The 14,036-nt window shown below is 43.5% G+C and overlaps 1 protein-coding gene across 4 annotated transcripts in view; it reads left to right on the forward strand.

Moving 5' to 3' along the window:
• The window catches only part of LOC119433978 (cholecystokinin receptor type A), a 136,182-nt gene that overhangs the window by 44,144 nt on the left and 78,002 nt on the right, over window positions 1–14,036 (forward strand). For 3 of the 4 annotated variants that reach the window (XR_007464186.1, XM_037701269.2, XM_049658225.1), the window contains exon 1: window positions 5,007–6,564. The exons of the other annotated variant lie outside the window; for it this stretch is intronic. The gene's annotated coding sequence lies outside the window, so the exon portion shown is untranslated. Of the gene's footprint in view, window positions 1–5,006; window positions 6,565–14,036 lie in introns of those variants that run through there. 4 annotated transcript variants of the gene reach the window in all.

Raw genomic sequence — 14,036 nt, forward strand, 5'->3', positions numbered from 1 at the left:
GGAACCGTTTCCAGACTACGGGAGGCTTTGCGCCTTTGTCCAACGTTTACTCTTTGACGTGTCCTAGCAGAGCGGTCACAGTTCCTTCCGAACTCTTTGTTAATAGTTCGGAACAGTTTCACCAATAAATTTTGGTTCATGTTCGGTTCCAAGATGGGTGAAAAATGACGGTTCGGTTCAGTTTTGGTTCAGCTGAAAATAACGGTGCAACTCCGGTTTTGGGTCCTGTTACGGTTTCGTTCGACACTCTGGCCTTAGCACCAACTTGTCCAACAACAAGCTAAGTTAAAATACCGTGTCTTTTATAGCCGAACTATAGCAGTGTGAGAACATGCAATAACGTAGAGTGCATACACAAAGCGCTTTTGTATGTATCCCCTTACTTTGTCTTGGGTTTTTTACGCTGTCATAGTTCCTTTTCCTTAAATCCCGTACCAACCAGAGCAAGTGGCAGCTGTTCTAAACTATCCTGCCACGCTCGCTCTCACGTTTTACCAAAGACACATTGAGACACCTGCTTCAGCATCAAGAAAATCTTTGACGCACCACTTGAGCAATTATACCAGCGCGTAGTTAGCACCTTTCTGGCGGCCTTCCTTGCTGATAGAAGATCGCGTTGTCGAATCTCTGGGTAGCAGTTTCATTTACTACACAAACCCGACCACTACAGCGACTCATACCTTATGCCAGCCCTTTCTTTGAGAGCGCGCTATGAAAAACTCGATAATGACGCAGTCGCTTTAAATTTGCCTCCGGTTTTTTTAAGCCCGTCTTTCTGAAATTCATGCGACAGGCCTTCGCCCAGGATTCCCTCTAGACCCTGAACACTGGATTCAAGGTCCCTACAACCTTTTGCCTTTTAGACTTTCCGTGCGAAACAAATAGGTTTATGCAGTTGTAAACACAACTTTTAATTGGGACTAAATATTGGATTTCAACAACTACAGCTTTAGTAGACTGAAATACCTGGCTTGTGACAGAAAAACTGAATCATATTGACTCTAATGAGTGAAAAGTATGCATCAACGAAACAGAGCTCACTTTGAAGCAGAGCTGTGAGTGTTTATTCAATTTCCTTCTATTTTCCTTGTGCCGTTCGGTAAATCCCCCGCTCCCCCCCCAATCCCATAAAAATATTCAAGGAAAACGTCGCTTCACATTACTTGCCGCTTCCCATGACGGCGAATCGATTCATGGTGTGCTGTTTGCGATGAGTTCCCCGTGATGGCGCCACAGCACCAAGTAAAAGCTCACTTCCAATCGATCGCGGCCGTCAGTTTAAAGGGTATTCACTCGGCCCGAAGGGAACCATCCCCAGCAGGCGTCAAACAAAAAAAGCGTGCCATGTCGCGGCAACGTCACGGCTTCGTCAAGAGGCTCTGTGACGTCGCTCTCATCCTTCGGGGAATGACAGCCTATCTCTGGAGCACGAACAGTCGCTCCGGTTGAGGAGTCAAATCCCGTCAGCGGCACCCAGCTTTCGCGGGTGAAAGTTTGAGACGCTGGCTAGATGCATCCTTGCAGTTCGCGGGAAAATTTCGCCGGAGGCAATGGCTCGGTAATCCCTTCGCTGAAAAGTCTGTGAATGCAGCCTCGGTATAGCGCCAGCCGCTCCGGATTCGTAGTGTACTAAATATACACTCTCACTTTTGCTCGACGACAACAAAAAGGTTTATAATATATTTACGTATACTTGTTTACCTTTCCCTTCAAGGTAACAGGCACATTACAGAGGGGAGGGTTGATAAGATATTCACATACAATTAAAGAAAGTCAGTATATGTTATTACGTAGATCGACACGGCATTACAATGATAGGTATCAAGTAAACTCTAGAAAAGCAGAATGACTGAATACGCACAAAATACAAGAGGAATATTGCACAATGGTTATGAACCAGCTCATAAAAAACAGTCATAGCGCATATCTCTTTTTTTATCAATGGTTCACTGGGTTTTGTTACAGACCATGGAAGCTGGTTTGAATCTTTCGAAGTCATCAATAACATGGAGAGTGACTGTGTAACCGTATTACTTTTGGTTATACTGACTTTCTGCGGTTGATTGAGACGCGCAGAGATTAACGGCACAGGACGAATCCACATGCAACGATGATTCATGGAGTTCATTGGCGTAGGGGCAGTCCACAGGCGATACATATCTTGCGATAGTATCTATTTTGATAAAATCATATAAAAGATAGTTTTCTGCGATTGGCGGGTGGTAGAAGGCTATAGTGAACTTCGTTTAAGGTTGACTGGATGTTCAGTGAGAAACAAGATGAATCGGGCTACGTGGCTTTTACCTGTCTCAATGTTTAATGTTTGGGTAATGAGGCGGCCGACATAGCTAGCTGAACTAAAGCAATATATCTGCTTCTGTCGTCGGATATTTTCGTATCGGCTTGGCAATATTCGGGGAACATTTAAGTCAAAGACTGTGGGAGAAAAAATGTGATGACAACAAAGAACTCTGCAGGGTTGGCCAGAATATCGCACAAAAATATGCATGTCTAAGTTATATGTCGCTCACACAAAGGAACAATGCTACCGTTTCCTGGTTTGTGGGCAAGAGAAAACCGAATAAATGCATTGCGATTATTAGTTCCACCGTGAAGTTACCCGCGCTCCATATTTGTAACGGTTGAGCAGAAAACGCCGTCGTCAGCACTACTTTGTATACTTGTCCGAATCATTCAATGGCTTTCAGAACATATTTTTCGAGTATCCGAAACACTTCCTGAAAGTGCGCCAAGTAAAATATTTAACCATTGCAAATACCTCATGCGAAGTGTTCCTCCATCTACATTTGGTGTCGGTTGCTCTATAGTACGATTAGTGGAAGGACTGCACGTTCCCGATAACATGGTTGCTATGGCTTGCGCTTTGAAATAAACGAAAACTCGGGTACACTACGTAAAGCCATCGCGGCCAGTTATAACTGCAACACTTCTTGCACAACCTGCACCTTCTTGCACCTGTCAATGTGGCACTCCTCTGTAGGTTTCGCCAAGGTATGCCACAAACGCAATGCGCCCCTTCTCCTTCGGTCAGCAGCATGTACCCCTGTGCGTCGAAGATCATACGTCATTTCCAGACAACGCTTTCTGCAAATGTTCAGGACGTAATCACGTCTCTAGAACCAGACATAATATTTTTCGGCGCCAGCAGCAGCCCTCGTGGTATGTTCACTGACAATTTTCTAATAGTTGACACTTGCAGTTAGATGTAGCGCGTCGGGTGTTTCCTTACAGACATGCAAGAAAGGCGCTGATTGAAGCTTTTGAACGCTGTACAAGGAAACAGCGAAGAGCCAGTGTACCCTGGCAACTTGATCAGCGAACACGCATAGCTATATAGCTGAAGTCTTCTTCAACGGTAACAGTAAAGCACGCATCGGGGACGCACGTGGGAAAGACGTGACGTCGAGTAATGGTTCACGCGGGAGTGCTTCATGCGTTTATCGACGTATTCTTTTTATTAATGCGACAGCGTTACTAACTTTGTAGATATCTGTCTGACGAACAACATGGTCCGGTCTCGAAGGCAGGGGGCTGTAACACAGCGTCTGAGAGTGCTAGCTATCACTATAGCGCCAAATGCGAGAAACTGGTGCTGTCACGATACATGTACCCGTGCCAAGCTATAGGCGCGGACATGCAATTCTCTTGCGGAAAGTCAGTAAATGCGAGAGCCTTGTCCTTCAAAGAGCAGGATTTGTTGTAGGATACAGGCAAGGTCAACGGACAAGAGCTACAACGCATCTTCAGGCATTTATTTTGAATATTCTAGCTCCCAGAGCTCCACCGAGTACAACCACTAATCATCCAGTCCTTGTCCGATAAAGAAACATTGTCTTGTACAACACAAATTACAATGACGGGTGGTCGGTGCACGCATCTCAATACATTGACAAGGTATTTTACAGGCTACTGAAGATGTTACTTCGACATGTAGATGGAGAAGGTGAAAAAGAACATGGAAAGAAGCAAGTGAACTTACCGACATCTGCTAGGGCTGCGACTTTATTTTGAGGAAACCTGCACTGCGAGAGAAGCGGAAGACAATCCCCTCAGTCCATATTTCAATCCAAACACAAATAATTATTACCAATCACTGTGAAATCCTAATAAACTTACGCTACTATAAAGAAGTTGTATCAGCACTTTCCTAAATGCTATAAAGCGGGCTCCGCAAAAACAGCCACAACAGGCGGGAAGTACGATGAAAATTGGCGCACCTCCGGCATGAGGAACACAGCGACTTTCATTACGTGTAGAAAGGATGTCGTAAGCATGTTGCAATTATCACGTTGTGCTGCCTGCATACGACGAAGACGTTCCTGTAATAACTTGTTCGTCAGGAAGAACGATAAAGAAAATTGAAACTCTCTCATGTAACACTGCCCGCCTTGGTTAAATGCAAAGCAGCACCATCTATTGCTTTTAACGTAACGGCACAAAACGGAAAGAGACATTAGTAATTTTCGGTGTTACTGTACGAAAACGTATTTTTTTTTCAAGCATGCCTTTAGGCTTGTTTGAGGTTTCGGCTTCGTTCATCTGTCGCCCTTTTTTTTCCCCCTTAGCGGCAGCTTCAGTTGTAGGTCACATGCTTGAACCGTTGTCACGTGCTTTGTCTTTTGCGCAGTTTTGTGCTGGTTTTCCAGAAATGAAACTTCGGAAACTCCGCCGACTTTCTCTTTGCTTTCGTTGAACCCGAATTCTTCGGAGCTCAAACTGCCTAAAGACCACTCAGTCGTTCTCACTGACTGCCGCATCTGCTCCCTCTTTGTAGAATTGTAAATCTCGCGGCGTCTGCTTCATCAAGCGCGCATTTCCCTCTAGAGCCGGATACAGCGTGCCTCAAACTGCGCGCGCTGCCCGGTTCATCCCGAGGCAGTCTCCCTTTTCTCTTTGTTTTTTTGTGGACATCCCACCACTACCCCTCGTCTTCTCCTCATCCTTACTCGCAGAGTCTGGGACACTAATGCGCATGCGCGCGCCGCAGAAGAGCGCGCCGCTCGCGCCCGAACCCCGAGCGCTCGGCGTCGTCGGCATCCCGAGCGGGGAGTTGGAGCGCGGGCACCGCACCGGACGGATGCTCTTACTTCACGTTGGAAACGCCTCGTCTTTGTCGGCATCACCCTCCACCACCACCCAGCTCAACCTCGGTCACGATAGCGGACTTCGGTGGATAATCGGCTACTGCAGTCAAACTGCTGGGATTCACAGGAGCTGTTGCGACTCCATTTATACCGCTCATTTATCAACTTTATTTCCTTTTTTTTCTCTCGCTCGAACGACGAAAGTTAGGCGCGGATTAGAAACTTTTGCGCCGCGGCTTCGACGGAGAAGGACTCGCTCTGTGTAGGAAGTGAGTAGATTTTCTGTGCGCGCGTTCAGCGTCGCGGAAAAAAAATCATTTGGCTGAGATTGAAGGCTCACGTGGCACCGAAAAAGTTTGGCGTAAGTGGGCGAGAATCAGTGTGAATCCTGAAGAGCTGTTAGATTTTCACCTCGCCCGTATTTTGTCGTTTCTTTTTATCTTTTGACCGTTAGGTGAACTTAAAAATGCCATGAAGTCTTGTGAATTAAACTAGGAAGTTCTTCTGGACCTTTTTTCTCTCTGTTTTTATCTCTTTACCTTTTTGGCCGCACTTCCAGCTCCAAGACGCAAAACTGCGCCCTAATAGGTGTCACTGCACCAAAAGTCTTGAGAATTAGAGGGCTGTTTAGAAATCAAGCAAGACATTAGTATTTCCAACAATTCTCTTCCTTTTGTGTATCTTTTATTAGCCGTATATTTCCTGCCGGAAGCTCTTATTTGTGCAAAGGCAGAGGAGACAACGTTGATCAGAAATTTGCGAGGGGTGAATCTAGCCCGCATGAGTCGTTGAAAAAAAAATCTTTCTTTGAGAAACCTGGTCTCGCTTTTAGCTCTTTCAAGGAGAAATAGCTAGGTCTGGTCGAAGGCCACGTAAATACTTGTGCTTTCTGAACTGTTGACATTTGCTACTCAAACCAAGGAACTACGCAAGGAAAAAAAAATCTTCGGTAGCAAGACAAAATTACTATTTCCGTGGTCAGGTATCGTGTGGGCCTCTTCATCTTTATCAAACAAGAAAATAAATTTTGCTGCAGAAAATTTTGCGAGCATTTCTGCCTTCGAGTTCAAAACGCGAGAACCTCCACCACGAACCCAGTAGTGATTTTTTTTTCTTTTGTAACTGCGAAAATCCCCATGTCTTATTCGCTCACCAACGTGGATATTTCAGTTTGATTTTTGACAAAAATCTGCGCCTTATAAAGCTTGTTTTCTGCGAGGTGACTGATTTGCGGTGAAGTGTGCAGTACTGAAAAAAGTGGACAAGCGAGTTGCGACGCAACGGACCAGCCGTGAACGTTCCGTTACACTCCTGATTCCGTGAGAGAAGATTTCAGGAAGCGAGTGCACGCGAAGAACCTTTGGTGACGCTGTTACCAGCAGAAAAACAAAACAGAAAAAGTGTAGGAAAAATACGGCAGCTGTAACACCAGCGAGTGTCCGATCAACGCTTCCGTTCGGTAAGTGAAGTTTTGAATTGCCTCTCCATTTATAACAAGTGGACAACTTTTCAGATAATCCAAGCTTTTCGTACTGTTCAAGATCACTATATAGGCAATAATTAATATAGGTGAACCTTCTCCCTTTGCGCGTAGGGATAATGATGGGCAGGTTAATGAATCTTTCCAAAGTACACAATTCTATATGAAATAAAGTGCCCCAATAAAATGAGGCACTTGAGATTATGACATTTCTACACCTCTTAAGCGAGCCCTTGATATTACTGAATGGGAACTTTTTAATTTGTGTAGAGAGCCAGACATGTGGCGTTTTTCATATATTGTGATTTGGGGCACCGTCTCCAATCATATACGCTTTTTAATTGTTCGCTACAGTCAATATGTGGAAGGAAAACGTATTCATTCATCACAGCTGACGGAACGCGAACTTCGAAAATCCCCGCCAAACATGGTAGTGGCTTTAGTAAAGCGGTCATGTGTAGCAACACTCCGCCGTGTAAAGCAAGTGGGATAAGCAGAGTTCGTTTACCCAGTCGCTAGATGTCCGTGGTTATCGTCACGGATTATTAGACAGATCTAATAACAACAAATGAGGTACACAAACTGTTACGCCATTATTTAAAAGGTGTTAGGTTGTCGTTCGCGCTAGGTTGAAATTGAAACGTTGACAAGAAGCGCCCTATTCATGTACCTGACTTTCTTTAACTACGTATAAATTTTGATGGGTACAAATTTTGTATTTAAAACTGCATAAATAATTTAAATTACGGTAGCAACTGAAAAACAAGGAAAACTGAGTGCAAGTAGGGGCCCTATTCACGAACGCAAAACCGCTACAGAATAAAATCGCGTTCGCACACATTAGCCTAAATCCACAGCACAGTATACAGTTTTGTATTTGTTGCTTAAAATTTTTTGAGCTTCATAGAAGCACAATACATGCGGTGCATGTTTTATGAAACATGCACCGTATATTTTATAAAAGCTTTCTTATAAATTCACTTGATCCGACATAAAGAGCTCGTTTCGCAGGCCCGTGTAAAAGAAAGGCTCAGTCTACTTAGCACCATTTGCTGTGGACATTAGCGAGACGAAAAAAAAAGCAAGTTAAAGTCCTTTTCGCGTTCAAGCATAGAAAAAGTGCAAACTAGAACACTTCATACTAATATATAGCTGCAAGGAAAATAATCACAAAATTCCGAGTAATGTTTATGCAAAAAAAAAAAAATACGGGAAGGAACGTGTCGGCCACATACCGTTCCTTTACTGAATATCCACCTCCCTAATATGCTAGTCATTAAACACACGTTTTAAAATTTTCAGAAATCTTTTAATGCAGGCGTCTCTGAATCAGCAAGCAAAGCTGCGAAAAAGTTATAAAGTTTTTCTGAGACCAGCCTAGACACATCTATTAAATATCGTCCACAGGGGCTGAGAACATCTAGTGAAGAGTTCGTTCCATCGCGTCCCTTCGTTGAACGCCGTCATTCGAGAAGGGCTACATTATGCAAATATTTTATCTAATTTTTCGCGGCCTACATGCATCTCTTTATTGCGCAGACCAGAGAGTCTATCAATTTTAAAATACATTTTAGGTGCACGTTCATTATTTTAAAAGGCTGCGCCGGGTCAGCAAACATGTCATACCTTCGGTGTGATCGATCTTCGTTAAAAACTATGATTTTCAGCCATGTTCCGGTCGTTTTGACATTTATTACACGAACTGATTAGTATAAACGCTGGTGTACCTGGTACCTGTCAAGAAGTCAAGCTGAGTTTTTTTTTGTTTTGTTTGTGTAAATTTAGGACAAACATAGGACCTTCCAGATCGCATGCCTGTGGGGGTGGGCGAGTTGTTGGCGTAGCAATATAAAATTGTGAGTTGAGCCTAACTTAAAGACACAGGAAAGCATCGAACGTGATAAGAAAACGTTTGAACAATTTTATAATTTTAATACCTAACTTCTTTGACCGCCGGTAAAAGCAACGTATCTTATCGTAACAAGAGCTAGCACCCTTCATAAAAAAAAAAAAAAAAACGCGCAGCCGAAGCAGACGTTATCTGTCACTAAACTTGCTAATGCTCCTACGAAGCTCTACAAAGTCTTCACAGGCTACAAATAAAAACTGTGCGACTATGCTGTGGACGTAGCCTAATGTGCATGAACGTTATCTTCTTCTGAAATGGTTTTGGGTTCGTGATTATAGCCCCTACTCGCACTCTGATGTCCGTGTTCTCCTGTTGCTACCGTAATGTAGATTATGTAGAAGGTTCCAACAAATATCGGGCATAAAAAGTGATACTAAAACAAAAGAAAGGAAGTCATACACACGAGTAGTGCGTTTCTTCTCAATGTCTCAAACTCAACCTAACGAGAATGGAACGCAAACAGCTTGACAACTTCTAGTACTTCTCGACTGCGCCCTTAGTGGGCGCGATAAATTTCATTCATCTTTACTGCCCACTGACGTGCGCTAGAGAAATAAAGCTTACCTCCGTACAGTGTGGTCCGCTGTCAAACGGAACAAATTAGAACAGAACATTGTGCGAGATTTTCCGTCTGGCATGCGCACGATCGCCCGGCTTTGAAGTAGACCACATGTGGTTGGCTGCGCTGGCACTTCGCTATGGCCCCGTGCATTGCGCCGACACTAGACTAAGCTTCCTTGATGCAAACCTTCGCTGCTTTATTTTATAATGCATCAGCTTTTGTTTCATAAGAATTTGGAGGATGCTTAAGCTTGGCCTTTAAGAGTGGAACGCCATAGCATTCAAATATCCCGGACAGCTTCTCACGCTTACCGGCAACTGCAGCTTATGTAACCGTAATATTTACCGAGGAAACGCTGGCGGCGAACGCTATGCACGAAGGCGAGCTTTGTAGTAGAAACGCGGCCTCTTCCGTGGGCCGATCTTCTGTTATTGTTTCGCATTTTTAATATTTCAGTCTGAGAAGATTTAACATAAAAGGCAAGCGCTGTCGGTGTTTTGTTTCATAATGTTAGTTTGTGGGCTGTCATTCTCAAAATTCCGAGGAATAACTTTGTAAAAAAGTAAGGCAAGGTATGAGCAACTTCATTGATAGAAGATCAACTTTAGTGCCGTATAGAATGTTTTTCGCTCACGGGACGCCTACACCGACTACGACGCCGACACCGGATTTTCTGCGACACAGGGCCCTTGTATACGCGTTAAAAGTACATTCGCATCTGCGCACCATCTCTATCGACGATCAATGATCAACTCAGGTGCAAAAATACGATGAAGTCCAGCTAGCAGGCCGTCACGTTCCGCCTAATCTGCTGGGCAGCGGAGCGAGACCTGCGCCCGTTCCACTTACGCTTGAGAACTTCCTGCGCGAACGCGCACTACCGTTCAAACAAAACGGCTCTGGGCAACTTGCTTACGCTGCATGCGGGTCATAGCGTGGCGGAGTGCAAAAAAACCGAAGTAAAACTATAATTTGTTCATGAGGACTTGACATTTTGTGAAGTATACTTCCAAATGCATAGATTGTCCGAAGCTTTTGCTTACTTGCTACTATGAACAGGCGACTCTACACAATAGTTCGTTTCACAGCTGAGTGACGTTAAGGTTTGATTCCCGCATTAGCGATTTATATAGGACTGCCGATAAACGTTTTGAAGCCTCAGTATTTTGTTCCATGGCTCTGCTAACTCCGCTGAAGTGAAGCCGAGACAGCAGGACCATGCATTGTACAATTTTGATTCAGTATATAGTCCTAATTAGAGGAGGCCATTAAGTACTGACTTATTGGAGAATAATTAAGGGCACGTTTTTCGATTAAAAAAAACCTGACTGCGGACTGGCTCATAGACAGTGAACAAGTTAGCTATCCCGTCATATAGGCTTGTGCCTTCACCAAAGTGATCGTGTGTAGTAACATTCGGCACGCTGAACACAAACGAAGCCAAATTAAGCGAGCACGGAAGTTAATGTACCTGCAGCGCCATCTCATAGATTTTGTTTTTGCCTTGACATCAGTGCACAGAACTGACAAAAGCAAGTCGTGTACACGCAAGCGTACACGGTCAATGAATGGGATTGCGAAGAAAGCTTTGTTAAATTTTGAAGATGCCGCCACTTTACTCCAAATTGCTTATTTGGCTGCATACCAGGTGGCGCTACGTCCTCATGCTCAGCACAGGTTTGGTTCATCGAGAACAATTATTGCTTCGCAAATTGCAGTTTCCCGGCTTAGTAGCCGGAAAGTGGCCGCCAAAACACGGAAACAGTTGTCGTATTAAAGCTTCTTTATTTTTATTTTTCTGTTAATAAGCGTTTCCTAAAGCGAGCTCAAATGCCGATCCGTTCAACTTGAAAAAATCCAGAGCACTGCCTTGAGAGATGTGAAAAGGTGTGTTTGCTTCGGGGGGAGGTGGGGGAGGAGTGGTGTTTGTGAAAAGTTTCCTCTACAAGGACCAATTACTGCCACCACAAACACTTAATTAGCAATATCACTACCCCCTCCGCCCCTCCACCGTTCCCCGTTGCTTTGTACTATTTCTTCTCACCTAGGCACTACCAGGAGCGAAACCGCAACACAGCTGATTATTCGGTTAGTTGGTGCTCGTATACTTTCGAAAAATTGAAGCTTATAAAACAAGGACACCGAGAGAAAAGCATGCATTTGTGTGCGCCACGTCCAACTAATTTATTCAATAGACTACACGTCCTTTATGCATCTAGTGAAAGGTGGACTCGGGTGCCTAAAACGCATCTATTTTATCAAATGAATCCGCTTCTAGTCACACCGTGTTGTCTCCAGCGTTTCTTCGTGTGTCGTGGTATTGCGCGTTTCGAGGTACTTGCAACGACGTTTCCTTAAAAGCGCTATTTCTTCGTTCGTCGCAAGATTGTCCATCGTAAAACTTTTTTCATCATAATATTAAAGCGCTCATCGCAACATGACCGTTTTCCAAATACCGTAAGCGATCTCAGGTGGCAACAGTAGGCACCGCCACGCCACCATTATCAGCCTTTGTCATTAAAGAAAAATAATAAATAAAAGAATTTCAGCAGTGAACTCGAAGTAACGGCAAGAGATCTCGATAATTTTGTGCTATGGTCAGTTTTTGTTAATGTATGTATCGAGGCGTGCTTAGCGGCCGTAATACATTATATGGTTCAAACTTGGTCAGTGACCACGTCAGAAGTATGCACCAGAAAACCCAACCCATACGTTGTACTGCGTGCTCACCTTTCAAGTACAATGTCTGCTTAAAATTCGTCAATATTGTATACCATCTTGTCTTGAACGTGTGCTCATTCGCTTTTTTTTAACCGGCATATTTATATTTTGCGTGTTTACACCTTTGCCTTGTTTAGACACTTCTGCTCTTTGACATCCCTTCCATGTGTTACACTCTTTGACAACAGACATTTAGGGTACTAATGAATAAATACTAATAATATTAGTAATAACACTAATGAGAAAATATCAGAGTCGACAAGGCAACTACAGTTCACTCTAGGCACGTCATTGTAGCCCCTCTTAAAAGTGCGAACAGCGAGTTAACTACGAGGTGCGTGAACAACCTGGACAACTGCACGCAATTACCTGAATTATTCATGCATACGAGGTGCGGTGTGCGCGCGGTGTCACCTACCCATGTACAACGGACACATATCCCTGCTGTCCAGATTTCAATGACCAATCTTGTTGAGCTTGAGTACATTTCAATTTTCTTGGCGCATTTGTCCCTTCTCGGTAATGCCTTCACCGATAAACGCGTTATTTCACGCAGCAAGTTATAGTGTTCACAAACATTTTTACCACGTAAGAGCTCCGTGTACAAAACCAGGTAAGTATTTTTTATAAAAGAAGACGCGATTTCAAAAGTTGTCTGTGGCAGATACCTCATTACCTCATGTTTAGCTGCCTTACATGAAGTAGCGCATATTACTTTCACTACATAGAATTCAAAGTGTATTATCAATTGAATAACAAGAGTTTGCGAATTAAGTTTGCAGTTTTCGAACTGAGGGTTTCAACTTCCCAAGTGATATCCACTTCAAAAACTCGGACATAAGCAGAAGTTTTAAAATACTTGTTCCGAAAATGTAAAAGGGAAGCCATCGATGTACTGGTTTAGTTGGTACTGAAGTTCTAAAGACGATGGTTTGATTGAAAAAGTCAATAGAGCGTACAGTTCATTTTGCAGGAACAAACGGTGCTTCTCTCGAAGCTGGTGTTTATTTAAAGACTCGTTCAAAGGCGAACGTACTTGGGATCTTCCTTGTCTCAGTTTATAAATCACAGCCATTATTCCGATAGTTAGTGAATCGTTGTCATTACTCAGTTATGCATATACATTTCTGGCGCAAGAAACGCCAGTCTTTTCGACTAATCTAGCTTAAGGAGGACATCTATCTGCAATCTACCACGAGCGATTTCAAGTATATACCCGTTGAAAAAAGGTTCCGTATTGAGCGCCAACCTTATACATTTTCTAAAGCTTAAATATGACGAAATTATACGTTTTTACATTCGCGACATTATGACGTTTCCCCTCTGGAGTACCTACATTCCAATACATCCACTAGTGATCAGAGATCTCCCAGAAAGAAAGAAAGAAAGAAACGAAGACAGAACGAAAGAAAGAAAGAATAGAACAAAGTAAAAGAAATGTGCACGTTTCTCGCAAAGCTCCATATATAGAGGAAAAAAATTGAGATCCACTTTCTACAATTAGAAAACTCCTTTAGCAACTCATGACAGTTACCACGCCTTGAATACTGCAGTACAACGGAAAAAGGACAGGCAAGCAAAGTAATCATGCGTCATCGCTGCCTTCCGTTATGCAGAAGACACAACACTAACAAACAGCGTACACACTCCCTTGTCGACGACATTGCACACATCGAGGATACACCCGAGACCTTGAGTTGCCACGCATTTTGAAGCCAGAGCGTTCATTAACATGGAAGCCTCGTGATGGGCCAACGGGTGGCTTGCCGGCAGGTCGGTCGTAAGAGGGAATCAATTAGCGCACGGGAAATTTGACGCCCGCCATAGGAAAGTGATTTTAGCATAAGCGAGAAAAAAGTAATGAAATAAAGACGCAAGGTATGCCACGGAGGAGAATGGAGATAAAAATTGAAATACTACAACACAAGCGGCACTCCTTGCAGTTTCCCTCGGCAGTTATGATTGGCAGAGCGCTAGGGAAAGCACGAAAGTTTAGCGAAAATGAACGCAAGTAAGAAATTACGAACAAGATGGATATAAATAAATCACCACAGCGTAAGAATATAGCGAAACAGTGCCTCGGTGAGAGATGAGGTTTTTAATTCTTTGAAAGTGAACGAAAGAAGAAAACACGCTTGCTTGAGTGGTAATTATGACGCAGAATACCGGTGTTGTGTAGTTATTAGCAGAGCAAATTGTCACATGTCACGTGTTTAAATTGAATGAGGAGCAGTGGTCGAACGAGGTTTGTTGTTGGAG

Source organism: Dermacentor silvarum, chromosome 11, assembly GCF_013339745.2.
Source record: "Dermacentor silvarum isolate Dsil-2018 chromosome 11, BIME_Dsil_1.4, whole genome shotgun sequence".
Taxonomy (NCBI): Eukaryota; Metazoa; Arthropoda; class Arachnida; order Ixodida; family Ixodidae; genus Dermacentor; species Dermacentor silvarum.